The sequence below is a fragment of the Pongo abelii genome, chromosome 18, assembly GCF_028885655.2.
Source record: "Pongo abelii isolate AG06213 chromosome 18, NHGRI_mPonAbe1-v2.0_pri, whole genome shotgun sequence".
NCBI classification, from domain to species: domain Eukaryota; kingdom Metazoa; phylum Chordata; class Mammalia; order Primates; family Hominidae; genus Pongo; species Pongo abelii.
The window spans coordinates 71,994,267-72,012,576 of NC_072003.2; the positions used below are offsets into that span (position 1 = coordinate 71,994,267).

At 45.3% G+C, this 18,310-nt stretch overlaps 2 protein-coding genes across 3 annotated transcripts in view; one reads left to right on the top strand and one right to left on the bottom strand.

The window, feature by feature from the left end:
• ATXN1L (ataxin 1 like) overlaps positions 1 to 18,310 on the bottom strand; it is a 97,989-nt gene that overhangs the window by 41,092 nt on the left and 38,587 nt on the right. The gene's annotated exons all lie outside the window — the stretch shown is intronic.
• The window catches only part of AP1G1 (adaptor related protein complex 1 subunit gamma 1), a gene marked incomplete at its 5' end in the record, with an annotated part of 80,010 nt that continues 69,574 nt past the window's right edge, over positions 7,875 to 18,310 (top strand). The window contains 1 exon segment of the mRNA NM_001133262.1: positions 7,875 to 7,946.

The window sequence follows — 18,310 nt, forward strand, 5'->3', positions numbered from 1 at the left end:
CTCTACTGTATGAAAGTGTGACTGATTATTTAATCTCTCTGAGCCTCTCCTCCCCTCCCCTTCTCCTTTTGTTTCTCTCTCTCTCTTTTTTTAATATATTTTTTGAGACAGAGTCCTGTTCTGCCACTCAGACTAGAGCGCAGTGGTGCAATCATGGCTCACTGCAGCCTTACCTTTCTAGTGTCAAAAAATCCTGCCTTAGCCTTCTGAGTAGCTGGAACTATAGGCACATGCCACGATGTCCAACTAATTAATTTTTTTTTTTTTGAGACAGCGTCTCACTCTGTCACCTAGGATGGAATGCGGTGGCGCGATCTTGGCTCACTGCAACCTCTGTCTCACGGGTTCAAGCAATTCTCCTGCCTCAGCCTCCTGAGTAGCTGGGATTACTGGTGCATGCCACCATGCCCGGCTAATTTTTGTGTTTTTAGTAGAGACGAGGTTTCACCATGCTGGCCAGGCTGGTCTCAAACTCTTGACCTCAGGTGATCCCCCCTGCCTTGGCCTCCCAAAGTGCTGGGATTACAAGTGTGAGCCAGCGTGCCTGGCCTAATTAAATTTTTTTTTTTTTTTTTTGTAGAGATGGGGTCTCACTATGTTACCCAGGCTGGTCTCAAACTCCTGGGCTCAAGTGATCCTCCTGCCTTGGCCTCCCAAAGTGCTGAGATTACAGGTAGCCTCTGTTTTCTTATCTCTAAAATAAGGATGATAATATTTATCCTAAAGTGAGCTAATATTTATTGTGTCCTTACTATGTGCCAGTCACTTTCCTAAGTGCTTTAAGTGTGTCAGCTCATTTAATTATCACACCAGTCCTAAGATGCCAATGCTACCATAGGCTTCATTTTTCAGATGGGAACACTGGGTTCAGAAGTGTTCAGAGATGTTAAGTAACTTGTTGCAGGTCACATAGTAAAGTAAGGAAGAGCAGAGTTTTAAGCCCAGGTAGTGTAGCCTTAGAAACTTACACTCTTAACTACTATGCTATAATGCCTGTGTGGTTTACAAATTCATGGTGTATGAGGAGCAAATGAATGGATGTATATGAAAATACTTTTTTTTTCTTTTTTTTGAGACAGAGTCTTACTCTGTTGCCCAGGCTGGAGGGCAGTGGTACGACTCTGGTTCACTGCAACCTCTGTCTCCCGGGTTCAAGAGATTCTTCTGCCTCAGCCTCCCAAGTAGCTGGGATTACCGGTGTGTGCCAACACGCCTGGCTAATTTTTGTGTTTTTAGTAGAGACAAGGTTTCGCCATGTTGGCCAGGCTGGTCTCGAACTCCTGACCTCAAGTGATCCACCCACCTTGGCCTCTCAAAGTGCTGGGATTACAGGCATGAGCCACTGCGCCCAGCCTGAAAATACTTTTGTAAATGTAAGACACACTGTACTACTGTTACTTATAAAGGGCAGTCAGTAAATGCTTTAGTTGAATGATGAGGCAGCAGAAAAATTTCAGTATTTACATTCTTATGATGCTTCAGGCTTTTCAAAGTGCTTTCATGTAGCTGATCCCTTCTGCATAACAAGCCACTCTAAATCCATTTTGGAACAGGCAAGACATAAATAAATATTGGAAAGCTGAGTAAACAGGCTCAGAGATGTTTAACACCTTGCTCTGGGCAAAAAGTGAATTAAACCTAGCCAAGACTGGCATCTAAGTGGTCTGACTGCTAGCCAATGTTTCTTCAGTTTTATTTTTTGTTGTTGTTGTTTGTTAAATTGTTGTTATTATTATTTACTTATTTATTTTCGAGATGGAGTCTTGCTCTATCGCCCAGGCTGGAGTGCAGTGGCGTGATCTCGGCTAACTGCGACTTCTGTGATTTTCAAGTGATTTTCCTGCCTCAGCCTCCCGAGTAGCTGGGATTACAGGTGCACGCCACCATGCCTGGCTAATTTTTGTATTTTTAGTAGAGATGGGGTTTTGCCACATTGGGAAGGCTGGTTTTGAACTCCTGACCTCAGGTGATCTGCCTGCCTCGGCCTCCCAAAGTAATCACGTTGGGATTACAGGTGTGAACCACTGTGCCTGGCCTATTCATTGTTAAATTGAAGCAGTCCTCGGTAGTAAACAAAACCATAAAAATAATAATCTTTGGCCAAGCACAGTGGCTCATGCCTGTAATTCCAGCACTTGGGGAGGGTGAGGTGGGAGGATCACTTGAGCCCAAGAATTCCAGACCAGCTTGGGTAAAATAGCAAAACCCTGTCTCTACAAAAAAAAAAAAAAAAATTAGCTGGGTATGGTGGTATGCACCTGTAGTCCCAGCTACTCAGGAGGCTGAGGTGGGAGGATCACTTGAGCTCGGGAAGTCGAGGCTGCAGTGAGCTGTGATTGTGCCACTGCACTCCAGCCTGGGCAATAGAGCAACACCTTGTCTCAAAAAAAAAACAAAACTTTTTTCCTAGTTATTATCTCTTACTAAGTTTGTTTAACACTTTCAGGATATTGTTGTTTTAAAAACAAAAATTGGCCAGGCACGGTAGTTCACGTCTGTAATACCAGCACTTTAGGAGGTGAAGGTGGGCAGATCACCTGAGGTCACGAGTTCGAGACCAGCCTGGCCAACATGGTGAAACCCCGTCTCTACTAAAAATACACAAATTAGCTGAGTGTGGTGGCAGGCACCTGTAATCCCAGCTACTCGAGAGGCTGAGGCATGAGAATCTCTTGATCCTGGGAGGCAGAGTTTGCAGTGAGCTGAGATCATGCCACTGTACTCCAGCCTGGGCAACAGAGCAAGACTCTGTCTCAAAATAATAGATAAATAAAATAAAAACAAAAATCCATAAAACTGCATTTTCTTATGAGAATTTTCTTTTTAACTGTGTGCTCGTTGCAAAAACAAAATATAATATCATAAAGTAAAAATTCTCTGTAATCCCATCATCCAAAAAAGCCATTTTTTTGTTGTTGTTTGTTTTGTTTAAGATGGAGTCTCGCTCTGTCTCCCAGGCTGGAGTGCAATGGTGTAATCTCTGCTCACTGCAAGCTCTGCCTCCTGGGTTCACGCCATTCTCCTGCCTCAGCCTCCCGAGTAGCTGGGACTACAGGCGCCCGCCACCACGCCCGGTTAATTTTTTGTATTTTTAGTAGAGACGGGGTTGCACTGCGTTAGCCAGGATGGTCTTGATCTCCTGACCTCATGATCTGCCTGCCTCGGCCTCCCAAAGTGCTGGGATTACAGGCGTGAGTCACCACGCCCAGCCCAAAAAAGCCATTTTTAAATTTTAGTTTTGTCCTTCAATTTTTTTCTATGCATGTAAGTTATGAGTAGTAAACAAACCCATAAAAATAATAATCTTTGGCCAATGGCAGTGGCTCACGCCTGTAATTCCAGCACTTTGGGAGGGCAAAGTGGGAGGATCGCATGAGCCCACGAGTTCCAGACCAGCTTGGGTAACGCGGCAAAACCCTGTCTCTACAAAAAATTTTAAAAAATTAGGCGGGCATGGTGGTATGCACCTGTAGTCCCAGCTACTCAGGAGCCTGAGGTGGCTCAATATACACTTTGCAAGCTCATTTTGTAACATTGTTTTATAATATTTCCTTTTAAAGTCTACCATACTATAATAATAATGTTTTCATTTTATTGGTAGCATAGTATTCCCTTTTATAGATGTGCTGTAATTTATTTATCTGGAATTAGGGATTATGTTTGAGAAGATGGGGAGTAAGCCTTTCTAAACTTAAATCACTAGCCATGGAAACCGAAGATTCCAAGATAATGTGACTATGCTACATATTGGGGCAATTGCTTTTATTTATTTATTTTATTCATTTATTTAAAAGATGAGGAGGCCGGGCACAGTGGCGAATGCCTGTAATCTCAGCCCTTTGGGAGGCCGAGGCAGGTGGATCACCTGAAGCCAGGAGTTCGAGACCAGCCTGGCCAACATGGAGAAACCCTGTCTCTACTAAAAAATACAAAATTAGCTGGGCATGGTGGCGCATGCCTGTAATCCCAGCTACTCAGGAGGCTGAGGCAGGAGAATGGCTTGAACCCGGGAAGCGGAGGCTGCAGTGAGCCGAGATTGTGCCATTGCACTCCAGCCTGGGCAACAAGAGTGAAACTCCGTGAAAGAAAGAAAGAGGGGCGGGGAGGGGGGAAGAAGGGAGGAAGGGAGGAAGGGAGGAAGGCAGGAAGGCAGGAAGGCAGGAAGGAAGGAAGAAAGGAAAGAAGGAAGGAAGAAAGATAGGGTCTCACTATGTTGCCTGGGCTGTTCTCAAACTCCTTGGATCAAGTGATCCTCCCACCTTGGCCTCCCAAAGTGCTAGGATTACAGGCGTGAGCCACTGTGCCCAGCTGGGGCAATTGCTTTTAATTTTAGTTGCATGGAAGAAGGGTTTGGTAATTATAAATAAAGATAAATGGGCTGGGCGCGGTGGCTCACGTCTGTAATCCCAGCACTTTGGGAGGCTGAGGCGGGTAGATCATGAGGTCAAGAGATCAAGACCAGCCTGGCCAACATGATGAAACCCCGTCTCTACTAAAAACAGAAAAATTAGCCGGGTGTAGTGGCACGTGCCTGTAGTCCCAGCTACTCGGGAGGCTGAGGCAGGAGAACCACTTGAACCCGGGAGGTAGGGCTTACAGCGAGCTGAGATCACGCCACTGCACTCCAGCCTGGCGACAGACTCCGTCTCAAAAACAAAAACAAAAAAAAAGAGAAATGTAAGTTAAAAAATACTGAGAAAGGGTTTAGTTTTTAATGTTTAAAACTCTTAAACGCTCTGCACTTGGCATGGTAGAAAAAAGCTCTTTCCGGGGCCAGGCGTGGTGGCTCATGCCTGTAATCCCTGTACTTTGGGAGGCCGAGGCGGGCAGATCACAAGGTCAGGAGATCGAGACCATCCTGGCTAACATGGTGAAACCTCGTCTCTACTAAAAACACAAAAAATTAGCCAGGTGTGGTGGCGGGCGCCTGTAGTCCCAGCTACTCGGGAGGCTGAGGCAAGAGAATGGCGTGAACCGAGGAGGCAGAGCTTGCAGTGAGTTGAGATCGTGCCACTGCACTCCAGCCTGGGGACAGAGTGAGACTCCGTCTCAAAAAAAAAAAAAAGCTCTTTCCTCCTTAGGTAGCTGGCTTAATTTTTCTTTTGTGGTTCACAATGATACACATTTAAATTTGACCTCTAAGCATTTTTTTGTGGTGTTCCAAACGGAATACTTTAGCTAACTCTGCTTTGCAACTTACAAACTTCTTACTTATGTGGAAACCCCAAACTAAGTTTGGCCTGTGTTCCCTGCATAGCTATACCTCAGAGGAAATTGTGTTTTGGCTTCATTCCACTATTTACTAGCCTTGTAGTCCATGGTTGCACTGTACAGTAGCAGCATGGCAGGGGATCTGAATTCTGTAAACATTCTGTTCTCTAAACCACTTGTTGGGGGTTGACTCCATCCACCCTGAGAGTGTAGGTGTGTGTGTGTAGGTAGGTAGGTAGGTGGGTGGGTAGGTACGGGAGGTGGAAGATTGTGGTACCCTATGCTAATTTATAAAATAGCACTCTGGCCTGGTGTGGTGGCTCATGCCTGTAATCCCAGCACTTTGGGAGGCCGAGGTGGGCGAATCACCTGAGGTCAGGAGTTCGAGACCAGCCTGGGTAACATGGTGAAACCCCGTTTCTACTAAAAATACAAAAAATTAGCTGGGTGTGGTGGCGCGCACCTGTAGTCCCAGCTACTTGGGAGACTGAGGCAGGAGAATCACTTGAACCTGGGAGGCGGAGGCTGCAGTGAGCCAAGATCACACCATTGCACTCCAGCTCGGGCAACAAGAGCGAAACTCTGTCTCAAAAAAAAAAAAAAAAAAAAAAAAAGGCACTCTATAGCTCTATAGCAGAACCCCAGTGGAGGAGGGGAGAGGATGTGTCTTTTACCCAAGTTAGTTTCTTGAAGCCTCTTTTTCCTTATTTGTAAAACTAAGTTACTTATGCTTGCCTAGCCTGACTCAGGAGGTTGTCCAGAGGGTCAGATTAGATTATACACATGAAAGTGCCTTAAGAACAATGTGATATCAATATTTAATAATAAAAATGATAATTATTATCGCACCCATGGCCTCCTTTCTTTCCAGCCACTTGGCATGCCCCAATAGTTCAGGGACAAAATTGTACAGATGGGCCTACTTGGTTCAATTTTTTTTTGTTTTTTTGAGACAAGGTCTCACTCTGTTGCCCAGGCTCGGCTAACTGCAACCTCTGCCTCCCAGGTTCAAGCGATTCTCCTGTCTCAGCCTTCCAAGTAGCTGGGATTACAGGTGCCCGCCACCATACCTGGCTAATTTTGTATTTTTAGTAGAGATGGAGTTTCACCATGTTGGCCAGGCTGGTCTTGAACTCCTGACCTCAGGTGATCCGCCCACCCCAGCCTCCTAAAGTGCTGGGATTACAGGCGTCAGCCACTATGCCCGGCCTACTTAGAGCAATTTTTGTTAAGTGTTTTGAAATCCCTGCATGAAAATGACTAAGGAAAAAAGTGTAACCTTCTGTCTATGACACCCAGGTCCTAAACTCAAGATTTGTGGTTAGTTCTGGCCAGGCCGGTGGCTCACACCTGTCATCTCTACACTTTGGGAGGCCGAGGCAGGCAGATCACCTGAGGTCAGGAGTTCAAGACCAGCCTGGCCAACATGGTGAAACCCTCTCTCTACTAAAAATACAAATATTAGCTGGCTGTGGTGGCGGGAGTCTGTAATCCCAGCTACTTGGGAGGCTAAAGCACGAGAAATTGCTTGACCCCGGGAGGCAAGGTTGCAGTGAGCCGGGATCCTGCCACTGCACTCCAGCCTGGGCAACAGAGCGAGACTTTGTCTCAAAAAAAAAAAAAAAATTTGTGTGGCTGGTTCTGTTCTCTTTGGCACCCAGCCTGGTGCTGTGTTGTATTGTACTTTGTTGCCAATCTAGCAGAAGGATTTTAGTCTAGGTAGGTCACCTTTCCTTTAAACAGGCCAAGATATCAGGCCCTCTTTACATTCACATGGAAAAGACTCGCGTCATATGTAGTAATTATTTATCAGGTTAGGAACTGTCTGGTTAGACTTTCTTTGGCCCTGGTCATTAATTCATGGATTCATAGACCGAAAGCCCATTCTGTAAGGGTTTCAGCTAACATGAGTCCAAGTATTCTTTCTACATATGAGGAAACTGAATCCCTGGAGAGTTTAAGTGACTTGAGCAGTGCAAGAGCCGCGGTACTGGGCGTGGAATCCATTCTTTTGAGTCATCCTCTTAACTCTTCAAAAAATATGTTGCAAAGACACCATAAAACCATAGAATACCACCTGGAACATGCTCCTTAAGTTATAAAGAAAGCAAAAATCTTAAAGGAGACAGCAAAGAGTTCGGGATTCCAGTGGACGAAGACCTTTTCAGCCCTGCTATCTTCTCCGCCCCCACCTGTCTCGCTTGCTCTCACTTCCTGGGCTACCTGACCTAGCTCCGCCCCCTCCAGGTGGCTCCACCGCTTCCTGGTAGCCCAGCGGCCCCCCACCCCCCCACCAAGCGGAACCAATGTCCGTCCGCTACGGGGTAGGCCGGATCTTTCTCGCTCAGACTCATCGCAGCGGTGACTCGGCAGCAGCGTCTCGCGTCATCAGTGACAGCCCCGACCCTTGCTACGCTTTGCGTCGCTCTGCCAGGAGCAGTCACCTCCTCCTTGGCAAATAGTCCTCGGCAGGGTCCGAGTTCTTGGATAATCCGAGAGAAAAGGCACGATAAGTTGCAGTACGAGGACACGGAAACGACCAGGAGAGGAGGCCAGGGAGCGAAGTTTCCGCAATAGTGTGTGAAGTTAGTTAAAAACTCCCTCCTTCCTCAGGATCCCTCCGCCTGCAGTAGCGGTGGTGAGGCCGAGGGAGCCGCCATTTTGGATGTTCGGTTCCTGCTGCCACTGCTGCCGCCGCCCCCGGAGCTGCTGGTTTCATTCGAGGTTTCGGGCCGGTGAGTGTCACTCCCGGCGCTGAGAGCATATTGCTGCTTTTGCCCCGCCGCTGCCGCGGGCGCTCGACCGGAAGCTTCCTGTCAGTTTCAGGGGTCCCGTCCCAGGCTGTGGGTGTTGAGAAGAGAGGACACAGAAGCTGGGCCAGGAGGGGCCGGGAGCCCCAGGGGCTGCTCCGACTTCTGGAGGGCCAACCCAGAGGCCTCGGGCCGGGAGGTTCCGCGCGCAGCGGCGTTCCGTGTTGTGGCGTTGCCCCGCCGGTACGGGCCTCCTTGAACCCTTGACTTTCTCAGGCTGCGATCTTTGAGAGCTCATTCAGGGAGCCTGGGGTTTAGCGGGGCGGGCCCCACCCCCGCGTGTCTTCTCTGAGCCACGTATCAGCGTTCTTGTGTCTTGTACTCGTGTCAGGTCTCTCAGATAACTCCCAGCATATCCAAATGCCCAGTTAATCGCTGCCTGCCCCTGCAGTGCCGTCCTCTCGGAACCGGACATCGGCCTCGCCTCTCTCTAACCTTCCGACCAACTTCTTTCCCAATTTTCCGTGTGTGTGTGTATATGTTTTTTTGTTGTTGTTTTGTTTTTTTCAACCTACCTGCGAGTATACTGTTTACCCTTTTCTCAGTTCCTGGCCCTGCGGACGTCAGCGTCTAATAATTCTCCCGGTCTTCCTGATTGCTTGAAACAGTCGGGACGGTTCTGTTGATTGTGTTTCCCGGTTAGGACTTGGTGTAGGAGATCCATCGAACCACTCGCTCAGAGTAATGTTTATGGAGCAGATTTTGTTTATGAAGCAGATTAAATGGCTTTTGGGAGGCAGGAGTTGTCAAATGTTTTCTCATATGTGGATTCCCTCCCTGTGCTGATTACTTAGCTTTTTGGTACTTACTGACACCTGTGTGGTGTTTTTTTTTTCTCCCCTATTATTTATCCCTGAGCATGGAAATCTGTCCATGGAGAGAAATATTAATCTGAGGTAGGTAGAAAGGAGAGTTGGGCTGCTTTACAGTGATTAGTTAACAGAAGAGAGGAGTTAGTGCTTTCTTAGTGACCTTAACTTTGACGTGTTTGTACAGTAATGATCTTTGCTGACTGATTCTAAAAAATACTTGTAATGATTTCATGTATTGGGTTTTTCTGGGGATAGTTGAATTTTAAATATTCACTTCCACCATTCCCTAGAATACTTGTCAAATACCTAACTTGTCACACACCCTAACTTTCAAGCTTGAAAAATATGAACCCTCTAAGTACTCGTAATCTTGTCACTTTTATTCTAAAGGCATGTTTGCAGTCTAGCATGCTTGAATAAAAAGTATGTCTTTATTTTCATTTATTTATTTATTTTTTTGAGACGAAGTCTCGTTCTGTCTCCAGGCTGGAGTGCAGTGGCACGGTCTCGGCTCACTGCAACCTACGCCTCCCGGGTTCAAGCAATTCTCCTGCCTCAGCCTCCCAAGTAGCTGGGATTACGGACACACGCCGCCATGCCCGGCTAATTTTTTGTTGTTGTTGTATTTTAGTAGAGATGGGGTTTCACCATGTTGCCCAGGCTGATCTCGAACTCCTAAGCTCAGGCAATCTGCCCGCCTCGGCCTCCCAAAGTGCTAGGATTACAGGCGTGAGCCACTGTGCCTGGCGAATAAAAAGTATTTCACAGTAATTCACTGATATATTTCCTAAGTTTCAAGTTAGGCGAGTGTGATTGAATCACCCTTATTTCATCTCAGCCTGGGTTTTCACATCTGCAAAAGAGAAATTAACTTATTTGAGATCACAATCTAGTGGTTGAAGTTTAAATTTATAACTTGAACTGAGTCAAGCTTTTTAATATTGCTAAGCCACTTATAGATGCATTATTCTTATCAGGTTATTGAAATGAGATTGTAGATAAATTCCTCTATAGGTCATATGATGTCTCAGAAAAAAACAATATTTTCAGTTTAAATACTCAGTGATCTTGTTATTTGTTTTAAGCAGATTTTTCAAAAATATATTAGTTACTATTAGATATGTGAGTTCTGTATTACCCTGAAGCAATGGAATTCTCTTTTGGTTTAAAGGAACTGTCAAACACTGAACACCTATGTAATGCTCACTCATTTACTAAGTATGCCCTCACAGTTACTACTGAAATGTTCCATTTCTGACTTAGACTTTTCAAGTAAGGTGTTAGAAGAGCTATCACATAGATGTTAGTTAACTCAGTGTTTTTCATGCTTTAATATATTGGTATTTAAATGTCATTCAGGCGGGCGCTCAGTGGCTTATGCTTGTAATCCCAACACTTTGGGAGGTGGAAGCTGGATCCCTTGAGCCCAGGAGTTGGAGGCCAGCCTAGGCAACCTAATGAGACTCCGTCTCTACCAAAATATTTAAAAATATTAAACTTTTAAAAATTCATTCTTAGATAGTTTGCATTCACTGTAGAAAGGGTCCTTTTGCAGTTTGTCTTAATTTTAACTTCCCTGTTACTGAGGCTAGCCTTATTTGATACGTGTAATGGCCATTGGATTTCCTTTATCGAGAATTGTCTGCTCATGTCCTTGGTTCCTAGCAAAGTGTTGTTTAGTGCACCATTGATCAGTGCATATTTGAATGTCTGCTTTGTGTTTAGGAAACCTCCGTTTTCTTTTGGGAGCAGTTGCTTGTTCTTTGGTCTGACGTCTGTCATTGATAGCAGTTCTAGATTTGAGGGCAGATTTTAGAGTGAAACTATAAAGTACAGAATTTGCCAGGAATGCCTTGGTGATATTTCACCCCAGTATTTATTTTAAAAAGGAGTTTTAAAAATCAGTGGTATGCAAACCAAAACCAACTTCTTTATGATTTATAAAAACTCTTTTTTATTTTTTTATTTTTTTTTATTTTTATTGTTTGAGACAGGGTCTCACTCTGTTGCCCAGGCTGGAGTGCAGTGGTCTCGGCTCACTGCAGCCTGGACCTCCTGGACTCAAGCGATCCTTCTGCCTCAGCCCTCCACGTAGCTGGGACTACAGGCGTGTGCCACCACGCAGGGCTAATTTTTGTATTTTTTGTATAGATAATGTTTTATCATGTTGCCCAGGCTGGGCTCAAGCAATGCTCTTGCCTCGGCCTCCCAAAGTGCTGAGATTACAGGTGTGAGCCACCTCACCTGGCCAAAACTCTTTTAATTTATACAAATGAAAAAAGTTGAATGAGTGTTTTCCAAGATATTATTTTTAATTAAAAAAATTGAATTGGCCGTCCACATACCAAAACATATTTTCCACAATGCTTAATCCCCTTATTTGCATTTGATGAGGATTTTAAAATTTTGTGTATATAGCAGGACTTAATTGCTATCAAAACTTTAAAACTCTTATTTAGAACTTCAGAAAATTTAAAAATACTGTTTTAGGTGTTTGTAATTTAGTCTGTCTTTGCTTTATGAATTGTTTTCAGTTCTTTTTTGTTTGTTTTTTGAGACAAAGTCTTACTCTGTCTCCCAGGCTGGAGTGCAGTGGCTCGATCTCGGCTCACTGTGCAATCTTCACCTCCTGGATTCCAGTGATTTCTGCTGCCTCAGCCTCCCGAGTAGCTGGGATTACAAATGTGCGCCACCATGCCCAGCTAATTTTTGTATTTTTAGTAGAGGCGGGGTTTCACCATGTTGGCTAGGCTGGTCTTGAACTCCTGACCTTAAGTGATCCACCCACCTTGGCCTCCCAAAGTGCTGGGATTACAGGTGGGAGCCACTGCATCCAGTCTGTTTTCAGTTCTTGATTTTGGCTTTCTTTATTCTCTGTTGCTTTTACTCAGTTTCTAATGCAGAATAATGTTGAAAGTAGCAAACAATTTTTTTTCAACTCCTCTCAGCTTATAACTAACAAGCAATTTTATTTTTATTGATTGATTGATTGAGACAGGTTCTCACTCTTTCACCCAGGCTGGAGTGCAGTGGTGCAATCTCAGCTCACTGCAGCCTCGACCTCCTCCCAGGTTCAAGTGATCCTCCCACTTCAGCCTCCTAAGTAGCTGGGACTGTAGGCATGTGCCGCCTGATTTATTATTTTTTTGTGGAGACGGGGTTTCGCCATATTCCCCAGGCTGGTTTCGAATTCCTGGGCTCAAGAGGTCCTCCCACCTCTGCCTCCCAAAGTGCTGGTATTAAAAGTGTGTGCCACCATGCCTTGCCCACAAGCACTTTTAAACTTAAGAGAGCAGGTTGGTGCAGTGGTTCATGCCTGTAATCCCAGCACTTTGGGAGGCCGAGGCAGGTGGATCACTTGAGGTCAGGAGTTTGATACCAGCCTGGTCAACATGATGAAATCCCGTCTGTACTAAAAATACAAAAGTTAGCCAGGCATGGTGATGCGCAGCTGCATTCCCAGCTACTTAGGAGGCTCAGGTGGGAGGATTGCTTGAACCAGGAGGTGGAGGTTGCAGTGAGCTGAGATCACGCCACTGCACTCCAGCCTGGGTGACAGATGGAGGCTCTGTCTCAAAAAAAAAAGAAAAAAAATTAAGGGAGCGTATAGATTTATATAATCTTTTGTATTTCTTGGCTTACAGGTTTTGAAATTATCTTTGTTGGCCAGGCGAGGTGGCTCACGCCTGTAATCCCAGCACTTTGGGAGGCCGAGGCGGGTGGATCACGAGGTCAGGAGATGGAGACCATCCTGGCCAACATGGTTAAACCCCGTCTCTACTAAAAAATAGAAAAATTAGCTGGGCATGATGGTGCGCGCCTGTAGTCCCAGCTACTCGGGAGACTGAGGCAGGAGAATCACTTAAACCCGGGAGGTGGAGGTTGCAGTGAGCTGAGATCACGCCACACTGCACTCCAGCCTGGGGACAGAGCGAGACTCTGTCTCCAAAAAAAAATAAATAAATAAAATATGTTTGTCAAAATGTAGTAGCATTTTTCCAGTTGCCTTTTTGTATAGAAAATTTTATTTCAATGAGGTCAAGAAAGAGAAAAGGGAAAAGAGGTGTCTTTTTTTTTTTTTTGAGACGGAGTCCTCCTCTGTCGCCCAGGCTGGAGTGCATTGGAGCCATCTCCGCTTACTGCAACCTCCGCTCCCGGCTTCAAGCAATTCTTCTGCCTCAGCCTCCCGAGTAGCTGGGACTACAGGTGTGTGCCACCATGCCTAGCTAATTTTTGTATTTTTAGTAGAGACACGGCTTCACCCTGTTGACCAGGCTGATCTCGAACTCCTGGGCTCAAGTGATCCACCAGCCTTGGCCTCCCAAAGTGCTGGGATTACAGGCGTGAATGAGGTGTCATTTTTACTTTGAGGATACATGTTAAGTTTTTTTCTTCACTGACCTAGTAACACAATACACTTAATATGGCATGAGTTTTGGTTGCTGGAGAAACTGGTTAAAGTTTGAAGGGTCCAGAAGTGGGAGAAAAAAACACACTTGCCAAATGTGTTGAGTCAGCATTAACTAACACTTTAGCATAAAAGGGCAAGGTTTAGGATGAGATGATTGAAATGAGAAATGCTTTTTTTCACTAGGTACTTGGAAATTTTACTTTAAAAAAAAAGCCTACTCAGACCATTGGAGAGATTTAATTAGTAAATTATAAATGTTGTTGGCAACAAATTAAGTAGGTTTAGAAGGAAGAAGTCATTTTTTTAAAAGATGAGGAAAAAATACATGTGACTTTTGTAATTTATAAATAAAAAACATCTTATTTTTTATTTATTTATTTTTTTTGAGACAGAGTCTCACTCTGTCACCCAGGCTGGAGTGCAGTGGTGCCATCTCAGCTTACTACAGCCTCCACCTCCTGGGTTCCCATGATTCTTGTGCTTAGCCTCCCGAGTAGCTGGGACTGCAGGCGTGCACCACTGTACCTGGCTACTTTTTGTATTTTTAGTGGAGACGGGGTTTTGTCATGTTGGCCAGGCTGGTCTCAAACTCCTGACCTCAGGTGATTCACCTGCTTCAGCCTCCCAAAGTGCTGGGATTATAGGTGTGAGCCACCGAGCCTGGCTAAAATATTTTAAATCTTTCAAAGATATGTAAAGATGTTACGTGTTTTCTAAACCTAAAAATAAACTTCGCTGGCCAGACCTGGTGGCTCATGTCTGTAATCCCAGTACTTTGGGAAGCCAAGTTGGAAGGATCACTTGAGGACAGGAGTTCGAAACCAGCCTGGGAAACACAGTGGGACCCTGGCTGTACGAATTTTTTTTTTTTTTTTTTTGAGACAGAGTCTTGGTCTGTCTCCCAGGCTGGAGTGCAGTGGTGCGCTCTCACCTCACCTCAACCTCCGCCTCCTGGGTTCAAGCGATTCTCCTGCCTCAGCCTCCCAAGTAGCTAGAATTACAGGCGCCCGCCACCATGCCCAGTTAATTTTTGTACTTTTAGTAGAGATGGGATTTCACCATGTTGGCCAGGCTGGTCTTGACTTCCTGACCTCAACCTCCTGACCTCAGGTGATCCACCCACCTCGGCCTCCCAAAGTGCCGGGATTACAGGCATGAGCCACCGCGCCTGGCCCAAAATTTTTTAAAGTAGCTGGGTTGTGTCTTTGCCAGTAGCCTTAGCTGCCTGGGAGGCTGAGGCAGGAAGATCACTTGAACCCAGGAGTTCAGGGCTGCAGTGAGCGAAGACTGTGCCACTGCACTCCAGCCTGGGTGACGGAGATAGACTGTCTCAAAAAAAAGAGATAAGTAAAAAATGCTTCTTTTGCTTCCTTTTAAGACCGAACACTTTCTCAGTTGTTTAGTTTTGACGTTTAGTTAAATAGGTTCACTAACTTGAGCTGTAAAAACACTAATGGAACTCCTTTTACTTTGAGTAGTACAACTGTATAATCATTTGTATAAGTTAGCTCTTTCAACCAAATACACATTGAGTATCCCTTATCTGAAATGCTTGAGACCAGAAGTGTTTCATATTTTGTATTTTTTCAGATTTTGGAATATTTGCGTTACACCACTTGTACATCCCTAATCCTAAAATTCAAAATCTGAAACACCTGAAGAGCATTTCTTTTTTTTTTTTTTTTTTTTGGTTACGGAGTCTCGCCCTGTCGCCCAGGCTGGAGTGCGGTGGCGCAATCTTGGCTCACTGCAAGCTCCACCTCCTGGGTTCATGCCATTCTCCTGCCTCAGCCTCCAGAGTAGCTGGGACTACATGCGCGCACCACCACGCCTGGCTAATTTTTTGTATTTTCAGTAGAGACGGGGTTTTACCATGTTAGCCAGGATGGTCGTGATCTCCTGACCTTGTGATCTGCCCGCCTCAGCCTCCCCTGCTGGGATTACAGGCGTGACCCACCGTGCCTGGCCTTGAAGAGCATTTCTTCAAGCATCATGTCAACAATCAAAAAATGTCAGGTTTTGGAGCATTTCAGATTTTGGATTAGGGATGTTTACCCTATAGTGTTTACCCTGTAGTGTTACATCATCTATTCTATGACAGTCTTAATTTTAACCCAAAATTTTAACAGATTATGAATGAATATGCTTCAATATTTCTCTCAATGCTTAGTTAAGTCCTGTATATACTCACATAAGTGTACATAGGAATTTTTTGTTTTTACTAAAGAGAGATCATATTATTTATGTTACTCTATGACACGCTTTTTTTTTTTTTTAACATGTCATGGTCAGTAAATATAATTCTTTTTTTTTGTTTGTTTGTTTTTTTTGAGACAGAGTCTTACCCTATCACCCAGGTGGTGGGAACCTCCGCCTCCTGGGTTCAGTGATTCTCCTGCCTCAGCCTTCAGAGTAGCTGGGATTATAGGCACCTGCCACCACACCCGGATAATTTTTGTATTTTTAGTAGAGATGAGGTTTCACCATGTTGGTCAGGCTGGTCTCAAACTCCTGACCTCAAGTGATCTGCCTGCCTTGGCCTCCCAAAGTGCTGGGATTACAGGCATGAGCCACTGCACCCAGCCAATATAATTCATTTTTGTTTTGTTTTGTTTTTTCGAGACGCAGTTTTGCTCTTGCTGCCCAGGCTGAAGTGCAATGGCATGATCTTGGCTCACCGCAACCTCCGCCTCCCAGGTTCAAGTGGTTCTCCTGCCTCAGCCTCCCGAGTAGTTGGGATTACAGGCATGTGCCACCATGCCCTGCTAAGTTTGTATTTTTAGTAGAGACGGGGTTTCTTTCTTTTCTTTTCTTTTTTTTTTTTTTGAGACGGAGTCTCGCTGTGTTGCCCAGGCTGGAGTGCAGTGGCGCGATCTCGGCTTACTGCAAGTTCTGCCTCCCAGGTTCACGCCATTCTCCTGCGTCAGCCTCCTGAGTAGCTGGGACTACAGGCATCCACCACCATGCCTGGCTAATGTTTTGTATTTTTAGTAGAGATGGGGTTTCACCATGTTAGCCAGGATGGTCTCCATTTCCTGACCTCGTGATCTGCCTTCCTTGGCCTCCCAAAGTGCTAGGATTAAAGGCGTGAGCCCCTGCGCCCGGCCCGAGACGGGGGGTTTCTCCATGTTGGTCAGGCTGGTTTTGAACTCCCGACCTCACATGATCCTCCCGCCTTGGCCTCCCAAAGTGCTGGGATTACAGGTGTGAGCCACCGTGCCTGGCCAATATAATTCTTTTTTTTTTTTTTGAGATGGGGAGTCTTGTTCTGTGGCCCAGGCTAGAGTGCAGTGGTGCGATCTTGGCTCACTGCAAGCTCCGCCTCCTGGGTTCACGCCATTCTCCTGCCTCAGCCTCCCAGGTAGCTGGGACTACAGGCGCCTGCCACCACATCCGGCTAATTTTTTGTATTTTTTTTTTTAGTAGAGACGGAGTTTCACCATGTTAACCAGGATGGTCTCGATCTCCTGACCTCGTGATCCACCTGCCTCGGCCTCCCAAAGTGCTGGGATTACAGGCGTGAGCCACCACGCCCGGCAATATAATTCTTTATTATTATTTTTTTTAAAAGATGAGATTTTGTTATGTTGCTCGGGCTGATCTCGAACTCCTGGCCTTGAGCGATCTGCCTGCATCGGCCTCCCAAAGTGGTGGGATTACAGGCGTGAGCCACCGCATCCAGCCCATATAATTTATTATTATTATTATTATTTATTTTATTTTTTTTAAGATGGAACCTCGCTCTGTCACCCAGGCTGGAGTGCAGTGGCGCAATCTCGGCTCACTGCATGCTCCGCCTCCTGGGTTCACGCCATTCTCCTGCATCAGCCTCCCGAGTAGCTGGGACTACAGGTGCCTGCCACCACACCTGGCTAATTTTTTGTATTTTTAGCAGAATTGGGTTTCACCATGTTAGCCAGGATGGTCTTGATCTCCTGACTTCATGACCCGCCCACCTTGGCCTCCCAAAGTGCTGGGATTACAGGCATTAGCCACTGCTCCCAGCCTATTAGTTTTTTTAATAAGAGATGAGATATAGCTGTATTGCTCAGGCTGGTCTCAAACGCCTGGACTTGAGCAGTCTGCCTGCTGCGGCCTCCCAAAGTGCTGAGATTACAGGTGTGAGCCACTGCACTCAGCCCACAGTAAATATAATTCTATCTTGTTCCTTTAAACAGTCCTATTGTGTCTTATAGCATGGATGTACCATAATTTATTATTTTCCTGTGGACATTTAGATCATTTCTAAATTTTTGCCACTTAAAGTGCTACAATAAATATCCTTGTACATGCCACCTTATTTGCTGATGCTTTTATTTCTGTAGTCTCCAAAGGGGGAATTCTAGGTTAACAGAGAAATATATTTTAAATATTATTATTGCTAGATTACTCTCTAAATAGGTATCATAATTTTCATCCCAAATAGCAGTAACTTCTCCATATCATGAAATCACTGGGTATAAATACATAGTTTAATTTTTACTAGTCTGCTAGATGATAAATGGGTCATGCAGTTTGTCTTAATTTTAACTTCCCTGTTACTGGGGCTAGCCTTATTTGATACATGTAATGGCCATTGGATTTCCTTCATCGAGAATTGTCTGCTCATGTCCTTGGTTCATTTTTCTTTCTCTTTTTTTCTCCTCCTGTAGGAACACTTATGGAATGTTAATTCTTTGTTATATGGCACGTGTATTTTGCTTGTCTTTCATTTATCCTTTTTTTTTTTTTTTTTTTTTTTTTTGGAGATAGAGTCTCACACCCTTGTTGCCCAGGCTAGAGTGCAGTGGTGTGATCTCGGCTCACTGCAGCCTCCACCTCCTGGGTTCAAGCGATTCTCCTGCCTCAGCCTCCTGGGTAGCTGGGATTACAGGTGCCCGCCACCATGCCCGGCTAATTTTTGTACTTTTAGTAGAGACAGAGATTTGCCATGTTGGCCAGGCTGGTCTCAAACTCCTGACCTCAGGTGATCTGCCTGCCTCGGCCTTCCAAAGTGCTGGGATTACAGGCGTGAGCCACCGCACTGCGCCCGGCCTCATTTATCTTTTAACCTTATTTATGTCACA